This window comes from Sminthopsis crassicaudata, chromosome 4, assembly GCF_048593235.1.
Source record: "Sminthopsis crassicaudata isolate SCR6 chromosome 4, ASM4859323v1, whole genome shotgun sequence".
In the NCBI taxonomy this organism is placed as follows: Eukaryota; Metazoa; Chordata; class Mammalia; order Dasyuromorphia; family Dasyuridae; genus Sminthopsis; species Sminthopsis crassicaudata.
The window spans coordinates 401,676,312-401,694,246 of NC_133620.1; the positions used below are offsets into that span (position 1 = coordinate 401,676,312).

Sequence of the window (17,935 nt, forward strand, 5' to 3'; positions counted from 1 at the left end):
CATATATTCCTGTTTGTGGATACCAATTGCTTCAGTCCCTGAATGGTTGCAGAGCCTTCTAGATGACATCTATAATCACTCAAGAAAATATGGCTTAATTATCCACACAGAAAAAATCAAGTGGATGAAGAATGCCTGTTCTCCAGATTGTGATAGAAGATGTATAGACAACCTGTATAATATCAGAAGAGCAGCTTGGACAAGTGCTACAAATAGACAATAAATTTGGACTCAGAGATAAATGAGAAGAAAGTGGAAAGGTTTGTCTATGGGAAACTGCACAGACTTTTTTTTTTTTTTTTTTTTAATGATCCCACATTTTTCTCTGGAATAAAAGACCATTGTTTTAATATTATTATTCTTCCAGGGAAACCATATGGACACTACACCCCATTCTCTGAAGAATTAAAACTGCCAATGGAGAAATGCAAAGCAGCTGTAAGCTGTAATACAACACAAAGAAGTGAACAAGAAAAATGTCTTATCACAATAACTGTATGACTGAAGAAAAGATGGACCAGTCACAAAACAAGAGTGAGGTACAACTAATGAACATCCTGTTTGCCCATTTCTTGCCTATCCAATAGCAAAAGAACTCCCAGAATGCTGAAAAGACCCCTGTAATGGAATTATGGAAGCGCGAGAAGAAAATCCAAAAGGAAGGGTGTGGACGGATGGGTTGCAATCTGCAAAATTGGAGGAAGTACCTCCATTAACTATATCACAGATCCATCAAAATAAAGAACACTTCTGTGTGTGTTTGGGGTTGGGGAATTTGTTGAGAATTGTGGCATAAAAAACAAAAAGCATCAATAAAACTTAAAAAAACAACCCACTAAATATCTAATTCATAACCTTTGCAGGTCATGCCTTTGCCTTTTCCAGAACAAATAACTATTTAAATAACCATGTCATGAAACCATCAACAGGGTTAAGTTCCATAATGAGTCTTTGATGAAGATATAACAAATGACCATATCTTTATCTGTTCTCTATTACCTTGAAGGACTTTCCTAAGGATCAGTAATGCAGTGTCATTTTTATACATACCTAAATGCTGAACAGTCAATTGAAAAAACAAAAGCATTGTAAAATCTAGACAAGTGGTTGCTATAAAACTTAAATGACATGTTATTCTTTACAAGCCACTCATGTATGATCTTTTGTTACACCAAATGTTGGGCATTGTGGCATATTTGATAGAAAGAATACATTTAGAAGTCTTAGAAAGCTTGGGTTTAAATTTGACCACCACCTTTTTACTAGCTGTATGACCATGAGCAAGTTATTTTAACATTTCAGCCTCAGTTTCCTTATCTGTAGGGGATTGTAGGTACCTGTAGTGGGCCAGAACTCTGGAAAGGTATACTTGAATCAAGGACAGCAGAGTGCTTATAGTTAAGTACCTAACTCATGTGACATAACGGTTCTCTAAACATATACTTAATGTGATATGGTGATGTAAGGGTTACACATGCTCAGTTGCTGTAGCGAGGTAATCATACTGAAGTATTTAAGGGCTGGGAAGACTGGGAACAAGCCTCTCAGCCACAGACATGGACACAAAGAAGACTCTGGACTTCATCTTTGACCATCCATCCTCGTGAGTCTCCTGCCTCCTTCACTCCTCCACTAAGACCCAAGGACTTAGGCTAATCCCAAGGTCCTCCAGAGAGCTAGCCTGGACATTACAGATACCACCTACCTTGTAGTACCAACCTCAAAAGTTGTTGTGAGGTTCAAATGACAATCTAAGTAAAATGCTTTGCAAACTTTAAAGCTTTATATAATGTCCACTATCATTCTTATTGTTATTGTTGTTATTATTGTTATTAGAATTACCTAATACTGAGTCATCCAATCCAGACCATCAATGATGACAACTTATCACAGTTCACCATTCCATACAGCTATGCCAAATGGAAATCGGGCATCTTTTTTGTGTAATTTTTTTCCACACACAACGAGGCAGCACAAGGAAAATATATTGCCTTTGTTAATATGACTTTGGAAACCAGAAAACCCAAAAAAGACATCAGACTGGTTTTCGAACTCTTGGAAACAATTGAATAGAAAAGTCATTAGCACCACGATCTTCATGTTTCAACTGATCTCAGAAGAGAAAATCAACCTCCATTTCCCACTTTTACAATGCTGGAACTCATGTTGAAATAACTTGTGGTAACAGTAAAGACTTCTACAAGAGGATGATGGGGTCCAATTTTAACTGTAAAGAAATGAAACATAAGAGAAATAGCATCTCTGGAGAAAGCTAATGGTATAACATGTTAATAACCAATTAGGACAATGCAAATTTCAGCTAATAGAATTTCATAACAAATCAGATGAATATGTTGTTCAGAGTGATATCTTTTTTTATAATAATGATGGCTAACATTTATATGTAGCACTTTTAAGGTTTAAAAAACATTTTACAAACATTTCATCTTCACAACCACCCTGGGAGGTAGATACTATTATTATTCCTGTTTTATAGATAGGAAAACTGAAGCAAAGAGAGTTATGACTTGCCCAGAATGAGGCCACATTTGAACACAGTTGTTCTTGTTTCCAGGCCCTGCACCCTATCCACTTATGGCACACAAAGGTTTTTGAAAGATTAAAGAACACTGTACTTTTTTTCTCCCTCTCACTTTTCTTCCTTCCCTTTCTGAAATCTTTTCAGTGCCCTAGGCAATTCTGTATTAAAATTATAGTTGCTGTTCTACATTGGTGCTGTACACCAATAAAATCACAGATTGGGAACAACAAAAATCATGGTTAACTCCCCCTATTTTCAGTGAGTGACTTTCAGAATTGACAGATAATTATATTGTTCGATTCCATCTGGCCCATGTTCTGTTCCACCATCTTGGCTGAACAAAGGGGCGGTTTAAACTAATTTCAGGATTATTCAAAGGGGCAGAGTGAAAGAGGTTGATATACAATAATAAGATCTTTTACTGTGTGTGGCCTTTCTAAGCATGGGCTTTTGCAGGTCAACTGTTAGTTCAGCAAATTGATGAGTCAGCTTCCACTCCACAACAGCAAGACTACAAATTAAACATTTCATAATGGGGGCAGCTAGGTGGTATTCCTCGTTCTGGTCACCTTTAATTTTGTTCCCTGCCAAGGATTATGATATATAACCACTAGTGCTGCTAGATAGTGCAGTGGATAGGGCACTGCATCTGCCCTCATGGAGGAGGACCTCACTTTAAATGGAATCCCAGACACTTACTCCCTTTGTGACCCTGCACAAATCATTTACTCCTCTTTGCCTCAGTTTACTCATCTGTAAAATTAGCTGGAGAGAAGGACATGGAAAATCCCTCCAGGATCTTTGCCATGAAGAGCTGGACATGACTGAGCAATACTAACATATTGATTTAAAGATCTAGCATAGAATTCTGGACTTCATATTTTAAAATAAGTTTCTACCATCTAAGGGATGCTTGGGCACAGTTAATTTTTGTGTTTTAATCTAGAAAAACTAGGAAAGTAGAAACTCACAGTTTAGTTACAGCACAGGCAAGATGTGAAGGTACATTCTGTTATCACATAGTTTCTTGAAAGAATTGAAAATGTTGATTTCATAAGAACCTCTTGTCTCTCTCAAAATGGCTTCAATTTATTTCTGTACTACAAAGGAAATACAAACTCTAAAAACAAACAAGCAAATAAACAATTTATTCAAACTTCCATAAACATGCCTCCATTTCTCAAAACATCTAAGTCATTGTTCCTGAGATGGCAATTCAGAATAAGGGCTCTTACCTCCTGTAACCAGCATGAGGAAAAGAGTCCCCATAACTTTTCCTGATGTCAAAAGATCAGAATATTGGGAATACTGGGTTAAGGTTTAAAATCAGTTGCTGTGGACAATTCTTTAAGTTGTTTTAAATTCTTTAAAACTTTTCAGTTTCTGTGTTGAATTTAATTTGGTTCTTCTCCATCAACAGTCCATTACCTTTAACCTGAACTTCACATTTAGACTATGCTGATTCGTTTCCATTTAATCCCTTTTAATTCTATTTTTAGTTCTTGACTTTGAACCTCAGTTTTCTGAATTTCTATTTACAAGTTTCCTGAAACTTAGGATTCTCTTGCAAGTTACAACAATTGTTTGTATTGATTAAAGAACTTTTTCTTTTTGATATATCCTTGATATTAAGAAATTGCTTTTTTTAAAATATTTTATAAGTTCTAAATGTGTTGTTATAACATTATATATATATATATATATATATATATATATATATATATAATCATTATAAAAAAAACAAAAGTAGGGTGGAAAATAGTTTGTTTAGACAACCTGAGTTATCACCTTGTAATCCTAGCACATCACTGTTATTGTTTTTCAGTCCTATCAGTTCTTTGTCACTCCATTTGGCATTTTCTTGGCAAAGGTGCTAGTGTGCTTTGTTATTTCCTTCTCCAGCTCATTTTACAGATAAGGAAACTAAGGCAGAGGATAAACTGATTTGCCCATAGTCCTATAGCTAATTAAGAGGCCACATTTGAACTCATGAAAAGGAGTCTTCCTGACTCTAGGCCTGGCACTCTATCCACTGTATAGACTAGGATATTTCTTACTCTATTGGACAATACCCTTCCATATCTAGGCATGCTACCCAAAAGCCCCTGCTACCTTTCTGGTTCAACCAAGGTTATGCTTTTTTTTTTTCAAAATGTCTCCTTTTCTTCATGTAATTTGGCCACTGAATAATCAGATGTTAATATGATAGATTTCCAAGCTCAATGTCTTTCTCTCAACTACTTTACTAGTTTGGTTGTCTTACTACATTGTAAACTCAACTCTTTCTGTCAGCAACAGATTCTCTTATTACCCTGCACATTCTCTGCCCTTGATAAAGTAATTCAACTAGATGTGTACATATTGTTTCCTTTGAAGTAATAAATAAATTCAAACAAATCATTCCTTTAGACTGGCACAGATTAGGCAAGTCAAATTCAAATTTTCACATATGAAAAAAGAATCAAGTATCACTTAAGAATGCTTCCTCTTCTATTTTCTGAAATGCTATCTTTAAAGGAGAAAGGAAAGAAAGAAAGGAGAAAAAAGAAAAGAAAAAGAGAAAGAAAGAAACTGGAGGGAGCAAGCAGAGCTTTTGCTAAGTTTTACAACTGCAAGATAAATGCTGTGCTAATAGTTTTTGTCATCAGCAGCTCCTTTTACATTCTGCTGAGCTTAATTAACCCTGGTATAACGTAAACGCTCCCTTTTAATTTCTGGGGTTCATGAACAAAGATAACTCCAGTAAAATATCATTCATAATAGAGTAAAATATTTAGTAGCTTTCCTTTGAGCTATATAGTTACTTTTCAAAAATTAAGGATTACAAGAATGAATATTGAATACTTTTTGAATTGAATTTTTTTCAATTCAATTTTAAAAATTGAATATTTTCACACATAATTTGAAAAATAAAATACTATTGAGAAAAAATGAAATGCTGGTCATATCAATAAGACAAGAAAAAAACTTAAAAAAAAAAAAACCAGGCAATGAGGGGGGAAATGACAAATAACTGAGAAAATGCCCATGTCACTCAGATCAATTAAGACAAACATTTTGGAGCAAAGGTTCCTTGACTTTCAGATTTACTGAAATTTTCTGTCTGATGAGATCCTGAATAATTAGGTGTGTTTAGCAGAGAAAGACTGAAGTGTTTATGGAATTACTCCCTGAAGCAAACAGAGAGGAGCACTGATTGGGATCAATTTAACCTCTGTGGAGCTTGTAGGTAACCCCATATTATGATGTTCAGTCAGAAATTAGAGATATATCAAACTCTTGAGGTTAAACTTCTCCTACAAATCTGTCCAAGACCTATTATCTTTGCTGAACCCCCTTTGGATCAATCCGGCACAGCGGTCTGCTTCCCTCCTCCCTCCCCACAATGCCTCTCTCTCATTCTCCCACCATGCCTCATGGTGCCTTTCTCCTTATATCTAACTCTTATTAAACTCTGTAATGTTCTGTTGTCTCCAGAGACTGCAGATCGTTCTCTGGGAGGAGACCTGCTGTCTCAACTCAATCTCTTAGCCAGATTCTTCTTCTTGTATAGAGCCGCCAATTCTGACCTAGAGTAGAGACTCTCCCCTCCTTTGCTCAATGTTGCTTCTTTTATCCTCCCAGAGAATGGGCGTGGAATAACTCAGGGGCTTCTGGGAAAAAATACTTCAACCAATGAACTTGCTCCTTTTAAACATTAAGCTCCTCCCCAGAAGTTCAAAGGGGTAAAACTCCCTTTAAAGGACGGAACCAGAGAATTGTTAAGTACCGACTTAGCACTTGGTAAGAACCTAATAAAACTTCTTTATGGAATTGGTCTGCCAGCTAAGAGTGTATTCCAACCTCACTGGGTGTAATCTTTCTTGTGGTAAATGGCAAGTTCCACTAGGGAACTTGTTTTTTCATTGTTAATTGTCATATACTCTCCCAACTCTATTTCATATTTACCATTTCTGGTGTCTATTGTATCTCTTCATTTTGTCTATAAACTCTTCTCCTAATTAAACCCCCCTTTTACCAAAGAAAATGGCCATTGTGAATTCTTCACATAACTGAATCCCAACATTTAGTGTCAAATCAATCTCATCATTTGGTGCTAACCTTCAAACGCATCATTTGGAACTAGAAAGTTTTTTCCTAAAATACATCATTTGGTGCCTAAATCACATTATGAGGCACTAACCAAAGTTTAATTTCCACAGAATAATTACTTCTCAGAAATCTTGAGCAAACAAGGAATTGAGGAATGAAGAAAGCCCAAATGGATTAGCCAATCAGAAAGAGTCTTGTGATTTTGAGAAAAATACAAATTCAAGATAACAACAGATCTGGCTCTTATTGGTCAACTGAATAACTACTGCACCCACTTCATAAGGTAAATGAGTATTAAACAACACACCCTGTAGGAGAAGTTTTCTACCACTTTTGATCATGAGACATATGATAAGAAAGGGAGGACATGCTGTTACGTATTTAGGGGGAACCACACAGTGGGCATATCAGGAAGATTGTAATCCAGAAGGGAACAGACCAATCTGTTCTCTGAAGGGAGAAGACTATGCCGAGCTAACAAGTATAAAGCTTCTCTTGCTTCTGTACTTGAGGGCTCCCTCTTCCAGAATAGTGGAGCCTGCTTCTGGCCAGAAACGCTAGAACAATTGCTCAAGATTCTTCTTTAATAAATTTTTCTTTGTACCTGAATTTCAGTGTCAACCATGTTTCTAACAACATTATCTCAAAGCAAAACAGTTCCAAGTGGGATCAGCTTTATCAGTGACCTCCATAACAATGTTGAGGGTCCTCAACATTTTTTTCCTGCACTTCTAAATTCTTGCTTTGTCTGCATACTCTATTACTGTAATTGAACCTTTGAATAGAAGCCTCTAACTCAAATCTATTAAAGGTCATCCTCATTTTCTTATTCACTGGCTATAGTAGCATCTAGTATAGCATCTGTGAGCCCCACAAACAAAAAAGAGATGATTTTGTTCAATAGGTGGGTTTAATAGGGATTATGAAACAAACAGATAAAGGGGAAAAAAGATTAGCTCAATAATGTCTTTATAGCCTCAACATAAATTAAAGTTTATAAAGTATGAGAAATATTTGTAGAAAATCCTAGCTCAGTAAGACACACAAATATCTAAAAAAAATTAACTCCAATATAATGAAATACTTAACAACAATCCTAAAAATAAAAATATGTAATTATTCCTGGAATGAGAATGGCAATGGATTAACAACCAATCCTTAGTACAGCAGAATGTCCCTGGACAGCATAGTAGATTTCCCCACTTTTTTTTTTTTTTTTTGCTGAGGCAATTGGGGTTAAATGATTTGCCCAGGGTCACACAGCTAGGAAATGTTAATGTCTGAGGTCAAATTTGAACTTGGGTCTTCCTGACTTCAGGGCTGGTGCTCTATCCACTGTGCCACCTAGCTGCCCCCTATTTCCTAGTTTTTAAAAGAGAAATAAAAGAGATGGATGGATGGAGAGGGAGAGAGAGAGAAAATGGAGAAAGAAAGAGAGCTGGAGAGAGAGAGAGAGATGGAAAGAGAGAGAGAGAGAGAGAGAGAGAGAGAGAGAGAGAGAGAGAGAGAGAGAGAGAGAGAGGAGGAGGAGGAGGGAGAGGGGGGTTGAGGAGAGAGAAGAGGGAAAAGTTTATGATTGCTCCTCTGATTCCCAGATGAGTAATTTCTGACCTTTTGCCTATGGAGAATGTGAGAAGCCACTGCTCTCTCTGCTGCTCCATCCTCCAGAAAGGAGGAAAAGGGAGAAGCATGAAAACAAGGCCCAATTTCTGCTTCTCTGCAAAACTCCTAGAAAAAAATAAAAGCAAAGAACATGAAAACATGGTCATAATACTGCTACTTTTGTAGTCAAAGAGAAGGAAAGAGATTAGCAGAAAGGTTTCAAAAGATTAAAATCTTGAAGTCACACTTTGTTCAGTTGTGTCTGATTCTTTGTGACCCAATTTGAGATTTTCTTTGCAAAGATACTGGATTGATTTGCCATTTCCTTCTCCAACTCATTTTACAGATGAAGAAACTGAAGCAAACAGAGTTAAGTGACTTCTCCAGGATCACACAAGTAGCAAGTGTCTGAAGCCAGATCTGAACTGAGGAAGATGAGTCTTCCTGATTCTAGACCCAGTACTCTAATCACTGTGCCACTGTGCCCCAAAACCATCTTGCTGCCAGCCAAATCACATTCCAGACTCTTGTCACTTTTTTAGGATCCAGTTCCTCCCCTAAGGGAAAAAACTAACATTGGATTTCCATTCTAAATTGTATCAGCCCTGAAGGCACATGGTAGAGGTTTCCCTTTCCTAAGGGAAGACACAGTTTTAAATCAAAGCAGTCAAACCCTATTCACAATGGAAAGAATTCCCTTTCACACAGGGTCCACACAGATCATTAATATTGGCTGGAGCCAAATGAGGGAATAGATTATTCTGTGCCTATCCCTATTTGAATAGCCAGAAGTTTGTGGTTTTTAACTATATAACTGGCATTGCCAGAGTTGGCTGGGCTGAGTATGACTTTAAGAGATAGGTTAGTGATAGATCTATGGAGAGTCTGAAATTCCTCTAAAAGAGTTTATTCAGGGTGATGAACCCAAGGGCCTAGAAGAATAGTGATGCCATCAGCAGAAACAGGGACATTTATTTTTTTCCTGAGGCTGGGGTTAAGTGACTTGCCCAGGCTCATACAACTAGGAAGTATTAAGTGTGTGAGACCAGATTTGAACTCCGGTACTCCTGAACTCAAGGCTGGTGCTCTATCCACTGCACCACCTAGCTGCCCCAGAAACAGGACATTTCGAAGAGGAACAAATTTAGAAGAGGATAATAAATCTCAATTTAGCTACGCTGAGTTTGAAATGCCAACAGAACATTCAAGTAATAGATGTCCAGCAGGAGTTAGAAATATGGGACTGGAATTTAGGTGATTAGGGTAGGTTAACAGGTTTGGAAGTCATCGGTCTCAAGATGATTCTTGAACCCATGGGAATAGATGAGATCACTCAGGGATAGAATGTGGAGAGAAAATAGGATCCAGACTAGAGCTTTGGGAAACATTCACTTACAGAGAATGGGAACAATCCAATGGCAAAGGAATCTGAGAAGTAATGGTCAGACAGGCAGTATGAGTTAACAGGAAAAGTAGTATCATAAAAGCTAAGAGAAGAGTGAAAGGAAGAGGAGGACGTAGGAAAGAAGAGAGAATCTTTAAGAAAGTAGCTTTGATTAAAGGGTGGGCTCAATAAGTAGGCAGACTACAAACAACCGAAGAGCTCAGTGGGTGCTGAAAAGGGAGAAACAGTGAGTATACGTAGTTCTTTCTAGGAGTTAGGTGATAAAAGACACACAATGACAGCCCAGACTCGAGTAAGGGACAGCTATGTGGCATAGTGTTGGACATGAAGACAGGAAGACTTTGCTGAGTTCAAAACTGCCCTCACTTACTAGCTGTGTGTCCTGGGGCCAGTCACTTAACCCTATTTGTTTCAGTTCATCTGTTAAATGAGGCTAGGAAGGCAATGGCCAACCACTCCAGTATTTTAGCCAAAAACAAAAACCAAACCCAAATTGGGTCACATGAGGGTGGGGTATGGCTGAACAACATCACACTCAGACTTGCTTATGTTTGTAGGCAACAGACACAGGATTGGTAGCTAGGTACTACTGTCTATCTACCCAGGTTACTTATACCTTCGGAATCTAATACTTAATGTGCAACAAGAAAATTGGATTTACACACATATATTGTATCTAGGTTTTATTGTAACACATGTAAAATGTATGGGATTGCTTGTCATCAGGGGGAGGGAGTGGAGGGAGGGGGGGATAATTTGGAAAAATGAATACAAGGGATAATATTATAAAAAAAATTACTCATGCATATATACTGTGAAAAAAATTCTAAATAAAAAAAATTAAAAAAAAAAGGATTAGTAGCTAGGGAGAGATTGATATGAGAAAAGTAATGAACAAGAGAGATAGGACAAGCTTTTGGAGATGAGTGGGAATGGCATTAAGGTCCTACTTACAAGACTTCAATTTGGCAGGGAGAAGTACTGAAGCATAGGAAGGGTGAAGATCTTGCATGGCAGTGGGGGTGTGAAATGAAGAGCAAGAGAGATATGAAGCTCGTTATGGAAAGTCAAAGTTTTCTCTTGTAAGAAAAAGGGGATTCAACAGCATAGTTGGAACCCTGAGGAAATAGGACAATGTCTGGAATATCTACTGTGTGGATCAAAATAGTTACATAGTAGATGACAAAACTGGAACCCAGGTCATCTGATTCAATTTAATAATCCCCAAACATTAAATGTTTGGTATGTCTGGTTTTGGCTAGGTACAGAGACAAAGATAAAAACAAATCTCTGACCTCAAAAAGTTTACAATTTGCTGATTCCAGGTTTAGTGGACTTTGTGCCATATTAGGGAAATTTTAAAAGTCCAACCAGACCTGAAATGGGAAGAGAAAACAAAAGCTCATTCCTTTCCTTGGGCAGAAAAAGACAGGTGATAACTCCATGTCAAAGCTAGCCATTGTAATCTCTACTGCACAAGGCAGATTTAGCAGATGACTTAATTTTGCCCAACTCCAAGTCCTCATGTCTTGGGTCTTACATTACAAAAAGATACATTTCCTGGGCATCGAGTTCATTATTTATATAGTTCCTCCTATATAACAAAGCCTGACAAACCTTCCAACTAATTACCCAACCTCCCTCTGTGATAATTAACTCACGCTAATGACAAAGAATTTTCTGATACAAATTTATACATCTTTGGTTACTTGACAAGTGCTTCACTCTTAGGCCATTACACTCAATTTCCAGCTTTAAATTCTAACAATTTCTTCTGCCTGCTATTCATTGGAATCAATAGCATTTGAAGTAACCCTTTTGTGTTTCAATTTCAATTGCAGCCTGATATAGAGGTTTTTAACCACTACATATCAGTTTCCCAAAGAAATGTAAATTGTAACATTGTTTACAACTAGTGGTAAAGTAATCACTAGTGTCTCTATTTTTGAAGGGTCTAAAATCCCATGATATATAGAGCATTGGACTGGGAGAAGGGAAAACTAGTTTGTTGACTAGGACTCTACTTTCTACTTAGGCAAGTCATTTAACTTCTCTTAGATTCAGTTTCCTCTTCTGTAAAATGGGGATAATAGCATCTGTTTTAAGGAGTTGTAAAAATCAGATGATATAACATGTGCAAATTTTATTTTAAATTTTTAAAAAATTCTCCCAAATCTACTTTTTCCTTCTGAATCCTCTTCCCTACAATTGGGAATAAAAAAAATTCTATTACAAGCATGTATAGTAAAACAAATTTCTGCATCAACTACATCCAAAAACAGAAATCTTGTCTTCTCCTGTATTCTGAATCCTTCACCTATCTTGGTGAGTTAGGTGTCAGTTGTTCTCTGAAATTATGGTTGCTCATTATACTGATTAGAGTTCCTAATTCTTTCAAAATTGTATTCCCTCACATTTCTATACTATAACTGGTTTCCTCTATGAATACCCTCAGATTATCATTGCCACTTCATAGTTTTAAAAATTTTTATACACCCTTTTCCCCTATTTCCCCTGTTGATTGTATATTTGTGTCCATCCTCTAACCATTTTAGATGAGAGGTTGGGTTGAACTATCAACTATTCTCTTACCACCTCATTCATACCGATGTCTTTTACACTGATTATGTGAAATGTTCTCCAACCTGCCTTTCCCCCTTTAATTCCCCTCTCCCCATAATCTTCCCCTTCTCTCTTCATCCTTATCAAAATATAACTACTCCATAGTCTTCAAGACTTCCTCTTTTGATCCCTGATCGAGTTCGGAAGGGATACCCGTCATTTCCTGTATTTGAATGTTTATCATTTATTCCTTGGCTAATCCCTTATTGTTCATGTGTTACCCCCTAACTTAAACTACCTAACTACCCCTAACTAGTTAAAACTAAGTTTTAACTTCTAAGTTTCTATGGAGCTCTGGTCTTTTCATCAGGAATGCTTGGAAATCCTCTGTTTCATTAAAGATGTATTCCCTCCCTCCCCCCCCCCCCCCTTACTTTATACTAAGTATTTCTGGGTAAATTACTCTTGACTGTAAGCCTATAACCTTTGCTTTCTAAAAATATTTCAGTTTCATCTATTGTGGCGGCTGCTAAATTGAATGTGATCCTGGGCAGCTAGGTGGCACAGTTGATAGAGCACCAGCCCTGAAATCAGGACCACTAGAGTTCAATAACCCTAGGCACTTAACACTTCCTAGCTGTGTCACCCTGAGCAAGTCATAACCCCAATTGCCTCAGCAAAATAGATTGTATGTGATCCTATGACTCCTTTGCTCTCTGGTTTCTTAGTTTTTTTATCTGACAACTTTTGATTTTGGTTATGTTCCTGGGAATTTTCATTTTAGGATTTCAGGAGGTAGTGTACTCGATTTCTACTTTTTCCTCTGCTGCTAAGTGATCTGGGCAGTTTTCTTTCTGAAAATTTTTCTGAAGATAGGATGTCTAGGCTTTTGTTTTCCTTAGGCTCTTATCTATTTTCCAAATCAGTTGTTTTTGCCTTACATTTTTCTTTAATCTTTTGATTATGCTTTGATATTGATTTCTATTGGCCCATTCAAATTTTTAGGGAGTTGGTTTGGGCAAAGTTTTGTACCTCTTATGTCAAGCTGTTAATTCTTTATTCCATAACTTTTCCATTTTTTCCCTCAAGTATTTTTATTTATAACATTGTAAAAAACTTTCATTCCTTCTATGAATTCTAATTGATTTTTTTTTGTATCCAAGTTATTTTTCTGAGACGTTTCTTGTAGATGTTATGGAGTAATTTTCTTCTGCATGTTTTGTCTTGAGCTTCTCTGATACTATAATAGCTCTTTACAGTGGGATTCCTTTTTTGTTCATTTTTCCAAAGCATTTCTCTTTTGACTTGCTGGTAGGGCTCAGACTGTCCCACTTCTAGAGGGAAGGATTAATGATTTGGGGGCTATTGAGTTTTCTGTTATGTCAGAAACAGATTGGGCGCTTGAAGGCTTTCAATGTTCCCAAAGAGGTCTGATCCAGAACAAAGTCTAATTGCTGCCTGCCTGGTCTGAAGGGATTTATCTTCTACCTGGCTTTGGATCAGAGCAGTACACTAATGACTTGACCTCACTCATAGAAGCAGCTCTGCTAGATCATGATGGCAGAACTGTAGGCTTCCCTTGGGTCTGGGATTCCTGTCTTGGCATTGGGACTGAGGTCTGAATCAAATTGCTGTTGCTTGCTTCTGGGCTCTGTCACCTCATCTCACTTTATTACCAGGAACTGAGGAGGCAGCAATATAATTACCAGTTGGCATCTGTCTCCATTTGGGGTGCCCTGGAGAGGTCTGGAACTTATCTCTTGAAGAATCTCTCCCTGGTATTCTCTGGCCCAATCATACCTCCAATGTCTGCAGACCTATCTTCCTATGCCAATCAAGATTAGACAAAGGACTCACTATTAGATTTCCCCATCAGGATTCAGTCTAATACATTTCCTAGATTTGGTGGAGTTTTTGTTGTGACTTTGTTTTTTAAGAGACCTTTTAGTACTACTCACTGCTACTTTAATCATCTTAACCCTGTCCTTTTTGCAAATCTTAAATCACTATCAATGTTATCTGATTTCTGTGCATATTTCCTCCAGTGATGTTCATAACCCATCCATGCATTCTCATCTTTTGCAGCTTTTAACTGTGTTCTCTTTAAGGAGTCCACCCAGTGTTCTGGGGCTGTCTTGACATGTACATCTCAATGAGCTGTTTTTTCAGTTAATCCTCACTCAATACTATATGACCAACCACTTCCCACTTCCCACTTTTTAAATATCCATGGGGTATGTTCATTACTTCTGGTACACAATTCTTATTTGTTGTAGCATACTTATTAAGCTACCATGCTTTGTCCATCTAATTGGTTATCATGCTCTTGCCAATGGGCATTCCTTATCTAATTACTGTCTGGATAATTAAGCCAGACTTATGAATGATTATGGATCCTACCTTTTGGTGGAAAGTCTTTAAGGTAGAATTTTTTTTTAAATAGTCACATGCTTAAAAAAAAAAGTCAATAAATAATAAGCAAAGTGAGTTCTCATATTCTTTTATCTTTTATCAGTTATGTGATTATACTCTTAACTAGTAGGTTCTTAATAAAAGCTTGACCAATTGTCTTAGACTATCATTTGTGAAAACTTGTATGTTCCTTTTTCCATCCCATTGTCTAATACTAATTAACATGTATAGATTATTCTCCTTTAAGAAATTTGTGGAAATGTGAACTACGTATGGAGTGGTAGTTACTGATATTTTCTCATTCATTTTTTGGGGGGTAATGACTATTATTTTTCACAAGCAATGGAAAATTCTTTATAGAATTTCTTACTTCTTCATTTCCTCCTTCACCAAAGATGATTGTAATAGCTTACATGTATACAACACTTTGTTTTGCAAAAGACTTTGCAAATATCTCATTTGATTCTCACAACCACCCTAGGAGGTATGTGCTATTATACCCATTTTATAGATGAAGAAAACTGAGGCAAACTGAGTTTAAATAACTTGCTGCCCAAGGTCACACAGCTAGTAAATGCCTGCAGTAGGATTGACTTCAGTTTCAGTGTGCTATCTGCTGTCACCCAGCTATAAACATATTTGATGAAATTATAAATATTTTCATGAGGGTCTTTGTGCACATATTTATGATGAGCATTGCAAGAAAAGATGACCAAGTGTCTGTCACATGAAATCATGATTTTTGTTGTTACCCATGTTACCCATCATAAAATCAAATCCATAAGTTTATTTATCCTTCCCATAGAGAACATAAGCATAATCTTTTAATTTAGCTGCAATATCCTTTTGTCTTCTGGTTTCCTTTATAACAAAAAAGAATTCAGTTCCTTTAGTAGTCTATCCATTCACTGATACCATTCACAGAACACTAGACAAAGTTTGGAATATCATATGTTTACAGATTGCCTCCAAATGGCGAATTTTTTTCACCCTCTGCCTCCTACTCTAGCACTCCACCACTCTCTCCACATTGGATTTTTCTTTATTTCACTAGTTGCAATAGCTAATGAATTTTTAACAAATAGCCAGGTTGAACCTTTCCTTAGTTAGACTGGTCCTCCTAGAACTGATACCTGTTGCCTGGCCCATGGAATGGAATGGTAAAACATTTCTTTTTAGGGGCAGCTAGGTGGCGTAGTGGATACAGCACCAGCCTTGAATTCAGGAGGACCCGAGTTCAAATGTGGTCTCAGACACGTAACACTTCCTAGCTGTGTGACCCTGGGCAAGTCACTTAATCCCAGCCTCAAAACAAACAAACAAACAAAAAAAACATTTCTTTTACACAATGTACCAGCTACCATGCCAAGCACACTAAATACAGATAATAAATGGAGAAGACAACATATATTAGAAGATTCAGCTGTAGGGTGGGCAGAAAAGGCTGACTGATGGAACTTAAGCAATAATGGTAGGATAGATAGGAAATCAGTGGTCCACCATCTTACCAGAACCAAAACTGTTTCTCGTTGCTCATCCCAGCAGAGTGAATGGCCCATGTCTCTGACATGGCACTCTGTTGTAATGAAGGTAGTAGTGAACATCAGGGTTATAGTGGCGCAAGATTTTATGCTACCTCCACCAGGGATGAGGAAGAGGACTCAGGATCCAGCTAGGAATGTGGGTGTCTGCTAGTTGGAACAAAAGAGGGGAAGGTACATATATACCTGAAGCCTTTTCAGAAGGGTGAAACCTATCTGAGTTTGCACTCTGGACAAGGAACCCAAGGTTACTTTCACACAACGATGAGGGTTTAGAGGATTTTGAGAAGGATCCTCATCTTACAAAGGAGAAATCAAAGGCTATTATAAGGAGGATGGATATATAGATACTAAATGAATAATAAGTAACTGAATTGGCACTCAAATTCCAAAGGCTCTGCTTCTAAATCCTGTCAGCCAAGGGACGGATGGAAAAAGGTAGTGGAACTTAGGAAACAACGGCAGGATAGATGAAAAGTCTCAGTGACCCACTATTTTGCCAGAAAAACTAATTCTTCTCTTTGCTCATCCTGCCAGTGTGCCCAGCCACAATCTGTGTTCTACTGTAGCCAACTGACTCTTTCTGGCTTGTAGCTATGGCCAGGTACACTAATATAATAACATAAAATAACATTTCTGATCATGGGATCATTGTGGAGAATTTGTGGTTTTGTAAGTCTACAGCTTTAGGACTTTGTTCTAGGATTTGATCTTTAGGGGGCACTATTTGCTTTAGTAATCTGCAAAGGTTATTGTAGCCCAAAGCCTTACTGTCAGGGTCCAGTGATGTACACCAGCAAAAGGTGGTTGGAATAAACCAAACATCCTACATGTGCCCAGAGCGTAGTTCTGATCTCATAACTCCCCTGATCAAAGAGGCTTCAGGCTCCCTGTTGCCTATAAAGTAAAATGCAAAATCTAGTTTGGCCTTTGATGTCAGGATCTGGCTCCACCCCATTGTTTCAATGTCCCACACATCGTTCCAGACAAACTGGCTTCTCATTTGTCTTTCAGACATAACATTCCATCTCCTTTCTGCTCTATGCCAGTGTCTTTCTCTCTCCTTTGTGTCTTGGAATCCCCAGCTCCCCTTTAAGTGCCACATTCTTCAAGAAGCCTTCTCTGATTTTCCTAGTTGCCAATGCCCCAAACCACATGACTTAGTATTTATTTTACATTTATCTATGTTTATTTTTTATGTGTTACATGCTCTATTTTTCTCTTCTCCTTTCCTTCCCCCCCCCCACTCCAGGTCCCATAAGAGCAGGGATTAACTTGTTTCTATCTTTGTATCCCCAGTGTCTAATAAGTTGGCCTAGATATAGTAGGTGCTTAATTAATACTCACTGAATTGAATAATAATAGCACGCAGCGCAATTGAAGGATACAGTTATTGGTGAAAGAGAGAAACACTTGAATTTGCTTCTCTACTCCTTCCAGAGGCTCCATGAGTGAAGGTGAACATATTCCTTGCTTATCTCCCCTCCATTTCAGTTTCTCAATTAAATTCAATATATGAACAAGTTGTGTTTATTCAATAAGGATAATTAGTCTTCCCCTTTTGTTCACCAGAAAGCTTAATGTGGATTTGTGAGGTTTGACTTTTTAAAGTCTAGAAAAGGAATTTAATTTTTAAAAAATTTAACATTTCCTTTTTAAATTTTTGAGTTCTGAATCCCTCTTGTTTCTCCTCCACCCATTAAGAAGGCAAGAAACATGGTATGTCTGAGAAATGTCTGAGACCAGATTTGAACTCAGGTCCTCCTGAATTCAAGGTTG

General features: G+C 37.4%; 1 protein-coding gene across 1 annotated transcript in view; it reads right to left on the bottom strand.

Annotated features, from left to right (window-relative positions):
- Positions 1 to 274: 274 nt before the first annotated feature.
- Positions 275 to 17,935, bottom strand: part of LOC141540907 (uncharacterized) — a 95,215-nt gene continuing 77,554 nt past the window's right edge. The window contains exons 9-10 of the mRNA XM_074264887.1: positions 3,514 to 3,662; positions 275 to 2,227 (exon numbers count right to left, since the gene is read on the bottom strand). The gene's annotated coding sequence lies outside the window, so the exon portion shown is untranslated. The remainder of the gene's footprint in view (positions 2,228 to 3,513; positions 3,663 to 17,935) is intronic.